Source organism: Lactuca serriola, chromosome 8, assembly GCF_051521515.1.
Source record: "Lactuca serriola cultivar US96UC23 chromosome 8, Lser_US96UC23_V15, whole genome shotgun sequence".
Classification (NCBI taxonomy): Eukaryota; Viridiplantae; Streptophyta; class Magnoliopsida; order Asterales; family Asteraceae; genus Lactuca; species Lactuca serriola.
Genome location: NC_136415.1, coordinates 321664845 through 321679491, shown reverse-complemented (window position 1 = coordinate 321679491; position 14647 = coordinate 321664845).

Genomic DNA, 14647 nt, shown 5'->3' with positions numbered 1-14647 from the left:
CTAATAATTCCTGAACATACAAGTCTTTATTTGATTAGTATTTTCACTATGGAAAATCATGCTAGAGAAAACTTTATCCACTTTTCATGCAACTAATATGCTCCTACAATAACAATATCATGAGAAAAGTTTTAAAAAAAATTATGAATGAATATCATGTCTTCTTGTGGTTAAAACAGAACAATGAACTATTGATGAAAAATCACCAAGCACGGTTGATCGGTTCTAGTCAATACCCAGAAGTGAATACAACATCATATAATCATAATAGTCATGGGTCTAACCGAGGTCATGGAGGTCGTCATAATTATCATAACAACAACAACAAGATTGCAGGTAACCACCAGAAGTGGTAAAATAACAAAACACACATCCTAATGATAAAAGTGGTTAAGGAAAAAAATGTTCAAAATATTTGTCACCGATGTGAAATGGCTGCCACTGTCTCGTATATGCCGCTCTCCAAAACATTTTGTGGATCTTTATCAAGCCTTTCTAAAATATAAAGCAAAAAAATATCAAAACAAATTTTATTCAAAATGATTGTCACGAAGATCAACCAAAAATGATACATTTTGATGTTGTCGATATTTTTGTCTACCCAAAAGGGATAAGTGGTGTTATGGATGGTGATGGAAGAACAATATGTAGTTTTGTTTCATAACATTCATTATGTTTTTATGTCATATTCGTTTCATGAGAAATGATGTCGTCACAATCTAACAAAAGTAATAGAATATGGATTCATTTCTCTAAGTCCAATGTTTTTTTTTCTATTTATTTATTAAAGATAAATATAGATATTCGCAAAAGAAATGAGAATGATATATGTCTTGTAGACAATGCAACAATACATAGAATTTTTAATAATAAAAAGTATTTTGCTTACTTATCAATTACAGATGCAAATGTTAATACAATAACAGATGCAAATGTTAATACAATAACAGGTAATGCAAAAATGATTGAAGTCTCTGGAAGAGAGAATATAGTATTACCACGATGATCACATATTCGAATGTTGTTTTCTTAATAAATACGCATGGATAAATAGTGCTATTTTTATAACCTTTACTTGTCAAATAATCTCTTAAACAATTGTACCACATGTGCCCAGATTGCTTTAACCCGTACACAGACCTTTTTAGTTTTATAGAATACATTTCTTTGGGTTTTGTACTTAATGCTTCAGGCATATTAAATCCTTTAGGGATTTTCATATACATATCACTATCAAATGATTCATACTAGTAAGCTCTAACAACATCCATAAGACGCATATCTAATTTTCTAGTTACTGCTAGGCTAATTAAATATCTAAAAGTGGTTGCATCCATTACATGAGAATATGTTTTCTCATAATTAATCTTGGACCTTTGAGATAAACCTTGAGCCACAAGCCTAGCCTTGTATCTATAATTTTGTCTTTTTCATTATTTTTCGTACGAAGATCCATCTATATCCTAATAGTTTTCACAACTCCATGTGTAAGAATAATGGCACCAAAAGCCTTTCTCTTAGTAAGAGAATTTGATTCAGCTTGCATAACCTCTTTCCATTTAGCCCAGAGTCTCTTTTGGCATTTAAGGACAGATTGTGGTTCAGGATCATCATTCATAACATCACATGCAACTGATAAGAAAATATGGCACTTATATTACCATTTTCATTTTGGTCATGTACTCTATTTGTTTTACCATAATTTATTGCAATCTCTTTTCCATTTATTTCCTCTCTTGGGGGAAGTTATGATATTTTCTATTTCTCCATCAACATTTTCCTCATGATCAAGTGTACTTTCTGCTCCTCTTCTTTTTTGGGGATTTTTATCCTTAGAACCAAACAGTCTTCCACGATTCAGGCGTGTTTTAGATTCTTGAGTGACTTTATCATCAGGTTGTTTATCTGGAATTTCATATCTAACTGGAGTATTGACAACTGATATATATATATATATATATATATATATATATATATATATATATATATATATATATATATATATATATGATTTAGTCACTCTTTTCGTGTCAGTAAATGCATCAGGAAATTGATTTGCCATTTCTTGGAAATGCATTATCTTTTGAACTTCTAGTTTACATTTCTTTTTGTGAGGTTCAAGATATGATAAGGAAGGTTCATGCATTACATTTCTTTTTGTGAGGTTCAAGATATGATAAGGAAGGTTCATGCAATGAAACATCATTTTCTTGGTTTTTATTTTCTCCTAATGGTGGGAAATTAGTCTCGTTAAATTTGCAATCGGCTAGTCGGTGTGTTGTGGTGGTGTAATAGAGACTGACTCATATCCAACATATATTCTCAACCTGCTTTAAGGAGCCATTTTGTGTGTTGTGGTGGTGTAATAGGGACATATACTACACATCCAAAAATTCTAAGATAGGAAATATTTAGCTCATGAACAAAAGCAAGTTGTAGGGAGAATATATATGATATCAACTTGGCCTCATGTGTATTAATGATGCAACATGTAAAACTGTATGACCCCATACAGAAATAGGAAGTTTGGTTCTCATTATCAATGATCTAACTGTTAGTTGGAGGTGTTTAATTAATGATTCAGCTAAACCATTTTGTGTATGTACATGAACAATTGGGTGCTCAACTACAATTCCTACAGACATACAATAGTCATAAATGCTTGGGAAGTAAATTCACTAGCATTGTCAAGTCTCACTCTATTGGTAGTATAATTAGGGAAATGTGCTCTTAGTTTAATAATTTGAGCAAGAAATTTTGCAAATGCCATATTACGAGTTGATAATAGGAAAACGTGAGACCATTAGCTTTATGAATCTATCAAGACCATAAAGTATCTAAATGATCCAGATGGTGAATGAATCGGTCCATATATATCACCTTGAATTCTTTCAAGAAATCTAGGTGGTTCCCTTTCAACTTTCATTAGTGAGTGTTTTATAATTAATTTTCGAAGGGAACAAGATGTACATGGTCTTGTGTTACCTAATTAAGGGAACTTCTGGTCCTTCAGTGAAGGCCTACGTGTATTCTTAATTATGCTTCGCATCATTGTTAATCCTGGGTAGCCCAATCTGTCATGACAGAAACTAAATATACCAGGGTTACAAAGTTTTTCTTTGACTATCATATTTGATTTAATCATATGTATATATGTGTAATGTAGGTCATAATCAAGTGTTGGTAGTTTCGCTAGCACATGGTTTATATCTATAAAAATGCATATACTTTTTATTTATAATGGTCACAATTTGAGTGTCATATCTTTTGAAATATATGTCACTAAAATTGAATAAGTTTCTATTTGAATTAGGAGAAAATAAGGCATTTCTATACAAATGCGTGTATAATTTGGTAATGTAAAAAGAGCTTTCCCATTCCCTCTACCAAGTCTACGTTACCTGATATTGTATGTATGACTGCTTCTGTGGATATTAATTTTGAAAAGTATTTCTTAGACTTCAGGATAGTGTGTGTGGTACCATTATCTGCTATACAAAGATTTCCAACATATTTTTGGTGTTGTGCTTCAGTTAAACTCATATCGAACTTCACGTATAAAAGAAATAACGATATTATAAATATAATAATAATTATTATTATAAAGAAAGTTATTTATTGTAGAAAATACATTACATGAAAACAAAAGGAAATACAAGTTTATAAGGAAATACTAAAAGTTTCGGTCTGTGTCTTCCGTGTCATTGCAGAAATCATCAGTAGTTAACTAAGTGAATTCATCATTATCAACGAGGTTTGCTTTTATTACCTTTTCTTTTATGGATTCTTGATAAAGTTGACAAAGATGTGCAGGTGTGCGACAAGTCCTTGACCAATGGCATGTGCTACCATATTTATAAAATTAACCTCCAAGGTTTTGTGATGTTCCAACATCATGTCCCTTATTTCTTTGTTGGACATTATTAACCTATGGACCATGGTAATTATTATTTCTTTGACCACGACCATGATTATAATGATGACTACATCCACGAACACAAGTATCCTCATGCCTTCCACATAGTACCCCTGACCGATCTCCACTACAAACCGAGAGAACACCGAACACCCCGATCCAACAAAGGAGAATGACCTTTTACTAACTACTCAATAATTCACGGTATGCAAATTACATATGACAATATTTGAAGATAACCCAACAGGAGCAAAGAAATAAATTAGGGATACACTTACCCAACCCGCTACAATATTCCAAACTAAAGCAAAATTCTCACAACAATGTACCGATAAAACTAAAAGAAGGCAAAGTTACATACCCGCAACATCACGTGTTGGAGTTCTGACTTCTCCTGTCTAATACTACAGGGCCTGACTCATATCTGCTGGGGCTCCTGCCCCACCCTCTCGGCCATCAGGGATTTGTACAATATCCAGAGCAGGCGCCTTCACTGCTTCTCCCCTCCTCCTTGGACAATCGGCCTTCTTGTGGCCCACCTGATCACAATGAAAACATAATGGACTTGCCTCCTGAGAACAATCCCTACTGACATGACCAACCTCGCCACACTTGTAGCAACCTATACCCCTGGAACGACAAACTCCCTTGTGCACTTTCCCGCACATGTTGCACTAACTCCGGCCCTGTTGGCCTTTCACCCGATGATCAAAAGTCTTGGGTCTCTTTTCGGGACCCTCTGTTATGAGCACTACATCAATCCTATGGTGCACATGCAAAACCCTAAAACTTTAGATCTAGGTTTATCTAATTGTACATGCAAGTTATCCAAAGCTCATAAACCCTAGATCTAATATACTATAATCGAAATTAGGGTTTAGATATTACCTTTGATTGTTATGTAGCAATAACAATCTATTCCTTCTTGTAATTGGCTTCAGAAATCTTAGTGCCTCAAGTGTTGCACCTCTAATGGAGTCACAAACACCATAAGCAATAAGGATAAAGAAGGAGGAGAAGGAGAGGCACAAAAACGTCTAGAAATGTAGCACCTGGTTCCTGGTACGTAAAATTTATCTAACTATTTTGTATTTTTGGCCTTGGAATCGGCGAGTTGTAGGTCCGACTCGCCGAGTAGAGGCGGGTTTGGGAGCACGTTTAAGTTGATGGCTCGGCGAGTCCACATTCTGGACTCGGCGAGTCCCCACTGTCTGATGAAACCCTAAATTTCAAGGGTTTGCACCCTATTTAAACCAACCTTATGTGCCCCAACATCGCCCCCTTCACCCTCAGAGCTCCAAACATCGTCCAAACCCTTATTCCTTGTGAGATTGAAGTGCTTTGGTGTGTTTCTTGAAGTTTTTGAGAGAAAAGAAGAGTAGATCAAGAAGAGAAGAAGGAGGCCAGGCATTTTGGTGTTATCTCGTTGACTTCCTTGAGGTATGACTTAGTTTCCCTCTGTTTCCATGATTATAGTCCCTTATAGCTCCATTGAAGTCCTTCTTGATCCATTTCCAAGATTGATTACGAATTAGGGTTTGGAATAAGTTGATTTACCCTTAGATCTAGGCATGATTGAGCTCCAGGAGCTCAGATCCACTGCCTTTATGGAGCCATATTGCATGAAAGCCCTAAATATACTCTTTTAGTGCATTTTGAGCCCTAAAACCTTCATTGGTGTTTATTTACACGTAAAGTTGGAAACTTTACGTGTTATTCAGGCCCTAGAAACCCAGATCTATGAATGGCATGAGTTGGATTCAAGAAAAATTGAGTATATAGTATTTGCATGTGACAGACTCGGCGAGTCGTTCATCGGACTCGGCGAGTCGAGTCACAAGTCCCCGAGTTTTCCCCCTTTTTTCGTGTTTGCTGGGTGGGGTAGTGAGTCATGGGGTGTGACTTGGTGATTCGGAAGCCAGACTCACCCATGAAGGAACTCGGCGAGTCAATGTCCTGACTCGGCGAGTTCAAGGCAATTTTCTTGCCTCAAGAACAGACTCGGCGAGTTGTTCATACAACTCGGCGAGTCTCAGCATAGAGTGTTCTTCGGATGAAGATGAACTCGACGAGTTGTTCTTACAACTCAGCGAGTAGGATGAAGGACTATTGGACTTTGGTTTAGAAGGAAAACTCGTCGAGTCAATGCCTAACTCGACGAGTAGAGACAGGATTATAGTCAGACAAAGGGATAGGGACTCGGCGAGTTGGCAGGCCAACTCGGCGAGTCGGGTCAACTGAAAGTTGACTTTGACTTTGACTTTAACTTTGACTCTTGGCTTGGTTAGGGGTAAATGGTCATTTTACCCTGAGGTCGATTAGCAGTATTTGACTGAGTGTTTTGTGGGGATTATAGCCGGAGGATTTCCGGGACGGCAGCAGCAGCAGAAGACAGTCAGTTCCCACATAGATCAGCAGCTACTTTGAGGTGAGTTACCTTCCAGTAGTGGTGGGTCTACGGCCACAATATCGGCCCACCAGTAGGAGTTGTATGTTAGATGATTGTCTTTGTGATATCATCTAGGTTTGCTACTACCTGATATGTTATATGCTGGCATGATATGTATATGGGATAGTAGTAGAGTTCGATTGTTAGGACCGAAGGGTAGGTCAAACACCCCAAATATGTCTGACAGTATGTGATGATATGTTTATATGTTGGCATGATATGTTATATGTGATAATGGTAGTAGGAGGGGAATAGTCCCCATGTTCGGTCGTTAGGACCAAAGGGTAGATCGGGCACCCCAGATATGTCTGATAATATGTTATGTTATGATATATGTGACAGTAGCAGTAGGGGGTGAAATAGTCCCCGAGGAACGGTTGTCAGGACCGATGGGTAGTCAGCACCCCAGAATGGCTTGACATGGGTAGTCAGCACCCCATAACGGCTTGACACGGGTAGGTCGGCACCCCAGAATGGCCGTACCGAGTAGGTCGGGTACCCCATAATTGTCCGACAGTATGTATGATATGTGATTGTATGGTATGTGGTATATTGGGGGAACTCACTAAGCTTCGTGCTTACGGTTTTCAGTTTTGGTTTCAGGTACCTCTTTTTCGAAGGGGAAGGAGCTGGCGCGGTAGCGGCCCATCACACACACGCCTTGTATTTCGCATTATGAGATCCTCCTGGGAATTTGTACTCTGACTTTATTATGTTTTTATGAAATGTTTTTTTTAAGACATGCGATAACTTTTATGAAATGATATGATCAGTGAACGTTTTATTTCTAAGGTTCGCTAAGAATATGTTTTAAAAATGAAATTTTTGGCTCGTATTTTGGGGTGTTACAAGTTGGTATCAGAGCCCTGGTTTGAGGGATTCGGACACACCTTTAGGGGTGTCTGAACTCAAATCGAAGGATTAAAAGATTTTAAAGAAGAAAATGTTTTCTAAAAGCTAAGTAAAGAGTTTTAAGAAGGAACAAAGTGTGTGATGAGCACGACCGGCCGAGCTCAAGTAAGTATTCCCCAAAAGTACCCATACCAGCTTATGTTATGTTTATCAGTTTCAGTAGAACAACATGCTAGAATAGGACTAAGGATCTAGGAGTGATGCCTTATATGCCTACTTTATGTGCTTCATTGTATGAAGATTGCATGTTAGAATTGAGTAGACAGTAGTAGGATAGTCTGTTAGGGTTATGCCTGATAGTATGAGTTTGGCATTGTATGCTAGTGCAGCTTTTCTTTATGAGGACGGATTTGCTTGAGATTGTTTCTTTTTCTCTGAATGTTGCTTGCTTTGTGCTTCGTGGGACTCTGAGTGATGGGAGTTAGACATTAGATGAATACGTCACGTCACATGTGATCAGGGTCGAATAATCTTAGAGTGCTGGATTTGGCCTTACTGTGCGACTTTTGTCTGAGTCTAACCGTGTAGAGCCGAGTCTGTTACTCGAAGGATTATTTGAGCCTCACCACATGTGATGGTATTCAGGTAATGACTAATTGGCATTACAAGGAGGCCTTCAGTAGCTGAGGACGGGGTAGGGTGGAGTTAGAGATTTTCCTGAGGCAAGCCTAGGATGAGTATAGCAATGATCAGCGGTAGTGAAAGGGACCTAGTAGAGTCAAGGCAATCCTTGGAGAAAGTACGGATAGATGTGGAAGGTAGTATGGGCCCGTACTACTGAAAGCAGAGGATCCGTACCCGAACTGAGGAAGGCCAAGATAAGACCAGGGAACTTGTAGTAGGTGTGATCCCTCTAGAGGTATCAGTACCGCTAATAATTATTATTCATATATTTCAGAATGGTGGTACTACGCTCGAGGCCAGCAGTTGGCAGTTCAGGGGAGGGATCGAGTTCGGGATCAGGTTCCGAGCCAGTAGATGAGGGGCTACACGAGTTCATCACGTCAGAGATCACCAGAGGCATCCTTGAGTCGACCCCCATCATCTTCGGGTCGATCAACAAAGGGATATTGGAGTTGATGGAGGATCGCCTCAGGGCATTCAGGAGCGACATGGCATTTGGCCAGTCGGGATCTCGCACACTGTCCTTCAAGGACTTCAGGGGCAGTGGTGCACCGGATTTTCACGGGGCGAAGGACCCCATAGCTGCCAGACGATGGATTGTAGACATTGAGTCTGTATAGATGATTAGCTTCTGCCCTGAGGGATCGAAGGTGAGGTCTGCAGCAGGGTGTTTATGAGATCAAGCTAGGGATTGGTGGGAGTCCGTGGGTGACTCGTTAGGAGCCTCAACTGTCGAGGCTATGACTTGGTCGGACTTTGCGACCAGGTTCAAGGCAGAGTTTGCGCCGGATGTCGAGCTTCAGCAGCTGACCAGGGAGTTCTTGGATATGAGTCAGATGACGGAGACTGTGGCGGAGATCACCGCCAAGTTCCGGGAGAGGGCGTTGCTGGTGCCCCAGTACGCGGGTGATGAGGATATGAGGAGGACCCGCTACCATGACATGCTCCAAGCTGATATTCGAGAGCATGTCAGTTTTTCAGCTTGCCCTACCTTGGACTCTATGATTTCCAGGGCAAGGGAGAGGGAGATAGATCTGGAGCACATCTGGAAGAGGAAGACAGAGGAGGGACAGACAGGAGGGGCTTCGGGGAAGAAACCCAACGGATCAGATGGTAGGCCGAAAGGCCAGTCAGGACCGAGCCGCTGTAGGAAATGCGGCAGGCCTCATGAGGGGGCATGTAGACTAGGATCATCAGACTGCTATAAGTGCGGCAAGACGGGGAATTTCAGCAGGGATTGTACCGCCCCTGCACCTGTGATTCAGACATCGGAGTTGTTGTGTTTTCACTGCAACCAGAGGGGCCACAAGAAGGCCAATTGCCCCCAGTTGACAGCATCATCGCCGGCTAAGGCGCCAGCTCTAGCTATCCTGCGGATTACAGATGGCCGGCAGGTCAAGGCAGAGGCTCCAGTGGTTAGGAGTCGGGCATTTCAGCTGACTACCGAGGAGGCTCGCGCCACACCCGATGTGGTGACGAGATCGTTCCATGTGAACGATATTCCTTTTCAGGTGTTGTTTGACTCGAGTGCCACCCGATCATTTGTTTCCCTTGCGCTTAGCAAGAGGTTTACTGAGTCTTCGAGCATGTTGGATTGCCCTTTAGAGGTTGAGATTACCGATGATCGATCGGTGCGAGCGTCAGCAGTATTCAGGGATTGTATCCTAAGGTTATTTGAGGAGCGCTACTTGGTGGATTTGGTTCCCATCCCTTTGCGAGGGAACAAGGTGATTATAGGCATGGATTGGTTGAGCCCTAATGGGGCGGTGATAGATTGCGCACAACAGTTAGTGCGGATCAGGACCCCAAGTGGGGGAGAGTTGGTGATCCATGGCGAGAGGCCACAGCGTGGACCCACAGTATGTTCAGCAGCGAGAGCTTGGCGCTACCTTCGGCATTGTTGCGCGGGATATGTCGCGTACGTTATGGATACCTGGGATACGGGTAAGGCGACGGTGAGCGAGGTTCCAGTGGTGCGAGACTGCGTTGATGTGTTCCCGGAGGAGCTTCCTGGAATACATCCGGAGCGTTAGGTAGAGTTCAGGATCGACCTAGTTCCTGGTGCAGCTCCGATAGCCAAGGCACCCTATCGGTTGGCTCCTCCCGAGATGCAAGAGTATTCTACGCAGCTGCAGGAGCTGCTAGACAAGGGATTTATTCGACCGAGCAGTTCACCCTGGGGAGCCCCGATCCTGTTTGTGAACAAGAAGGACGGGTCGCATCGGATGTGTATAGATTACTGGGAGCTGAATAAGGTAATGGTGAAGAACCATTAACCACTCCCGAGGATTGACGACCTCTTTGACCAGTTACAGGGAGCATCTTGGTTCTCCAAGATCGATTTGCGTTCAGGTTATCATCAGATGAGGTTCAGAGAGGAGGATGTATAGAAGACCGCGTTTCGGACACGTTATGGCCATTATGAGTTCGTGGTGATGCCGTTTGGGCTCACCAATGCTCCTGCTGCGTTCATGGACCTCATGAACCGCGTGTGTAGACCGATGCTGGATCGGTCTATGATAGTTTTCATTGATGACATCTTGGTTTATTCCAAGACGCAGGAGGAGCACGAGGAGCATCTGAGAGAGGTTTTGGAGACCTTGAGGAGGGAGAGCTTGTACGCCAAGTTCTCTAAATGTGAGTTTTGGTTGCGCGAGGTGCAGTTTCTTGGGCACCTCGTCAATCAGAACGGGATTTCAGTAGACCCGGACAAGGTGGAGGCCGTGATGAGATGGGAGGTTCCGAAGTCTCCATCCGAGATTCGGAGTTTCCTAGGATTAGCAGGTTACTATCGGAGATTTATTCAGGATTTCTCCAAGATAGACGTACCCCTAACACGACTGACTAGGAAAGTCGTGGTCTTTCGATGGGGGCCTGAGCAGCAGGCATCGTTTAAGATTCTGAGGCAGAGATTGTGCGAGGCGCCAATCTTAGCCCTGCCCGAGGGCATAGAGGATTTTGTGGTATACTGTGATGTGTCTATCTCGGGCTTAGGCGCAGTTTTGGTGCAGAGGGGACATGTCATTGCTTATGCCTCAAGGCAGCTGTAGCCTCACGAGGCGAACTACCCGGCTCATGATTTAGAGTTGGGGGCGGTGGTCTTCGCCCTCAAGATTTGGCGGCATTACCTCTACGGGGCTCGATGTACCATTTACATGAACCACAAGAGTTTGAGGTGCCTCATGGATCAGCCGAATCTGAACATGAGGCAGCGTCGGTGGTTGGACGTGGTGAAGGATTATGATTGCGAGATCCTTTATCACCCGGGGAAGGCCAACGTGGTGGCCGATGCACTTAGCCGTAAGGAAGCACGATCAGGGATGTGTGTATGAGGATGACGGTGGTGACTCCGCTGTTAGAGCAGATTCGGGAAGCTCAGCAGGAGGCTATGAAGGAGGAACATTGGAAGAGTGAGCGAATAGTGGGTCAAGTCACCTCTTTCGATTATGATAGCCGAGGGTTATTAACACTACACTGTAGGGTGTGGGTGCCGTATCACGGAGGAGTGCGCCAGATCTTGATGGAGGAGGCGCACAAATCCCGATTCTCTATTCATCGAGGGGCGACGAAGATATATCGGGATCTTCGTCTAGACTATTGGTGGCCTTGCATGAAGCGGGATGTGGCGTGGTACGTCGAGCGGTGTTTGACCTTCAGAAAGGTCAAGGCCGAGCATCAGAGACCGCACGGCAAGATGCAGCCGTTGGATATCTCGTTGTGGAAATGGGAAGATATTACGATGGATTTTATCACAAAGCTTCCCAGGACTACGCGAGGAGTAGATTCGATTTGGGTCATCGTGGATCGATTGACCAAGAGCGCCCATTTTATTTCGATCCAGGAGAGTATCTCGGCCGAAAAGTTAGCCGATATCTATATCAGGGAGATAGTGGCGCGGCACGGGGTGCCAATGTCAGTGATATCAGACCGAAATGTGCGGTTCACTTCCAGGTTTTGGAAGAGTTTCATGATGAGTTGGGCACTCGTTTGCATTTTAGCACCGCCTTTCACCCGCAGATGGATGGTCAGAGTGAGTGGACCATCCAGACGTTGGAGGATATGTTGCAGGCATGCGTGCTAGACTTCGGTGGTAGTTGGGATACCTATCTTCCCTTGGCTGAGTTCTCGTACAACAATAGCTACCACGCGAGTATTGATCGCCCCCCATTCGAGATGTTGTACGGACGGAGGTGCAGGACCCCGATATGTTGGGGTGAAGTTGGCTAGAGGGTCATGGGGAGCACCGAGGTGGTGCTCAAGACGACCGAGAGGATCCAGCAGGTTCGAAGCAGGCTTCAGACTGCGCAGAGTCGGCAGAAAAGTTACGCCGACAGGCGTCGATCAGATCTGGAGTTCCAGGTCGGGGATATGGTTCTCCTGAAAGTGTCACATTGGAAAGGCGTCATTCGATTCAGGAAGCGGGTCAAGTTAGGCCCGAGATTCATTGGTCCGTTCAGGGTTGTAGCCCGGGTGGGCAAGGTGGCATATAGGCTGGATCTGCCAGCCGAGCTCAGTCAAATCCACAGCACCTTCCATGTCTCCCAGCTGCGGAAGTGCCTAGTGGACGATTCAGCGGTGGTGCCGCTAGAGGATAGACAGGTTGATGACAGCCTGAATTACATTGAGCGTCCAGTCGCAATCCTCGACCGGAAGTCAAAGGATCTGTGGAACAAGAGGGTGGAATTAGTAATGGTGCAATGGCAACACCGAAAGGGTTCGGAATGGACTTGGGAGTCGGTGGAAGAGATGATGGAGCATTACCCCGAGCTGTTTCAGGATTGAGCAGCAGACTTCGAGGACGAAGTCTAAAATAAGTGGGGGAGATTTGTAGCACCTGGTTCCTGGTACGTAAAATTTATCTAACTATTTTGCATTTTTGGCCTTGGACTCGGCGAGTTGTAGGCCCGACTTGCCGAGTAGAGGCGGGTTTGGGAGCACATTTAAGTTGGCGATTCAATGGGTCCACATTCTGGACTCGGCGAGTCCCCGCTGTCTGATGAAACCCTAAATTTCAAGGGTTTGCACCCTATTTAAACCAACCTTATGCGCCCCAACCTCGCCCCCTTCACCCTCAGAGCTCCAAACATCGTCCAAACCCTTATTCCTTGTGAGATTGAAGTGCTTTGGTGTGTTTCTTGAAGTTTTTGAGAGAAAAGAAGAGTAGATCAAGAAGAGAAGAAGTAGGCCAGGCATTTTGGTGTTATCTCAGTGACTTCCTTGAGGTATAACTCAGTTTCCCTCTGTTTCCATGCTTATAGTCCCTTATAGCTCCATTGAAGTCCTTCTTGAGCCATTTCCAAGCTTGATTACGAATTAGGGTTTGTAATAAGTTGATTAACCCTTAGATCTAGGCATGATTGAGCTCCAGGAGCTCAGATCCACTGCCTTTATGGAGCCATATTGCATGAAAGCCCTAGATCTATTCTTTTAGTGCATTTTGAGCCCTAAAACCTTCATTGGTGTTTATTTACACGTAAAGTTGGAAACTTTAAGTGTTATTCAGGCCCTAGAAACCCAGATCTATGAATGACATGAGCTGGATTAAAGAAAAATCGAGTATATAGTATTTGCATGTGACAGACTCGGCGAGTCGTTCATCGGACTCGGCGAGTCATTCATCGGACTCTACAAGTTGAGTCGCGAGTCTTCGAGTTTTCCCCCTTTTTTGTGTTTACTGGGTGGGGTAGTGAGTCATGGGGTGTGACTTGGTGAGTCGGAAGCCAGACTCACCCATGAAGGAACTCGGCGAGTCAATGCCCTGACTTGGCGAGTTCAAGGCAATCTTCTTGCCTCAAGAACAGACTCGGCGAGTTGTTCATACAGCTCGGCGAGTCTCAGCATAGAGTGTTCTTTGGATGAAGATGAACTCGATGAGTTGTTCATACAACTCGGCGAGTAGGATGAAGGACTATTGGACTTTGGTTTAGAAGGAAAACTCGTCGAGTCAATGCCTAACTCGATGAGTAGAGATGGGATTATAGTCAGACAAAGGGATAGGGACTCGGCGAGTTGGCAGGCCAACTCAGCGAGTCGGGTCAACTGGAAGTTGACTTTGACTTTGACTTTGACTTTGACTCTTGGCTTGGTTAGGGGTAAATGGTCATTTTAACCTGAGGTCGATTAGCAGTATTTGACTGAGTGTTTTGTGAGGATTATAGCCGGAGGATTTTCGGGACGGCAGCCGTAGCAGAAGACAGCTAGTTCCCATACAAATCAGCAGCTACTTTGAGGTGAGTTACCTTCCAGTATCGGTGGGTCTACGGCCATAATGCCGACCCACCAGTAGGAGTTGTATGTTAGATGATTGTCTTTGTGATATCATCTAGTTTTGCTACTACCTGATATGTTATATGCTGGCATGATATGTATATGTGATAGTAGTAGAGTTCGGTTGTTAGGACCGAAGGGTAGGTCAGACACCCCAGATATGTCTGACAGTATGTGATGATATGTTTATATGCTGGCGTGATATGTTATATGTGATAGTGTTAGTAGGAGGGGAATAGTCCCCATGTTCGGTCGTTAGGACCAAAGGGTAGATCGGACACCCCAGATATGTCTGATAATATGTTATGTTATGATATATGTGACAGTAGCAGTAGGGGGTGAAATAGTCCCCGAGGAACGGTTGTCAGGACCGATGGGTAGTCAGCACCCCAGAATGGCTTGACATGGGTAGTCAGCACCCCAGAACGGCTTGACACGGGTAGGTCGGCACCCCAGAATGGTCGTACCGGGTAGGTCGG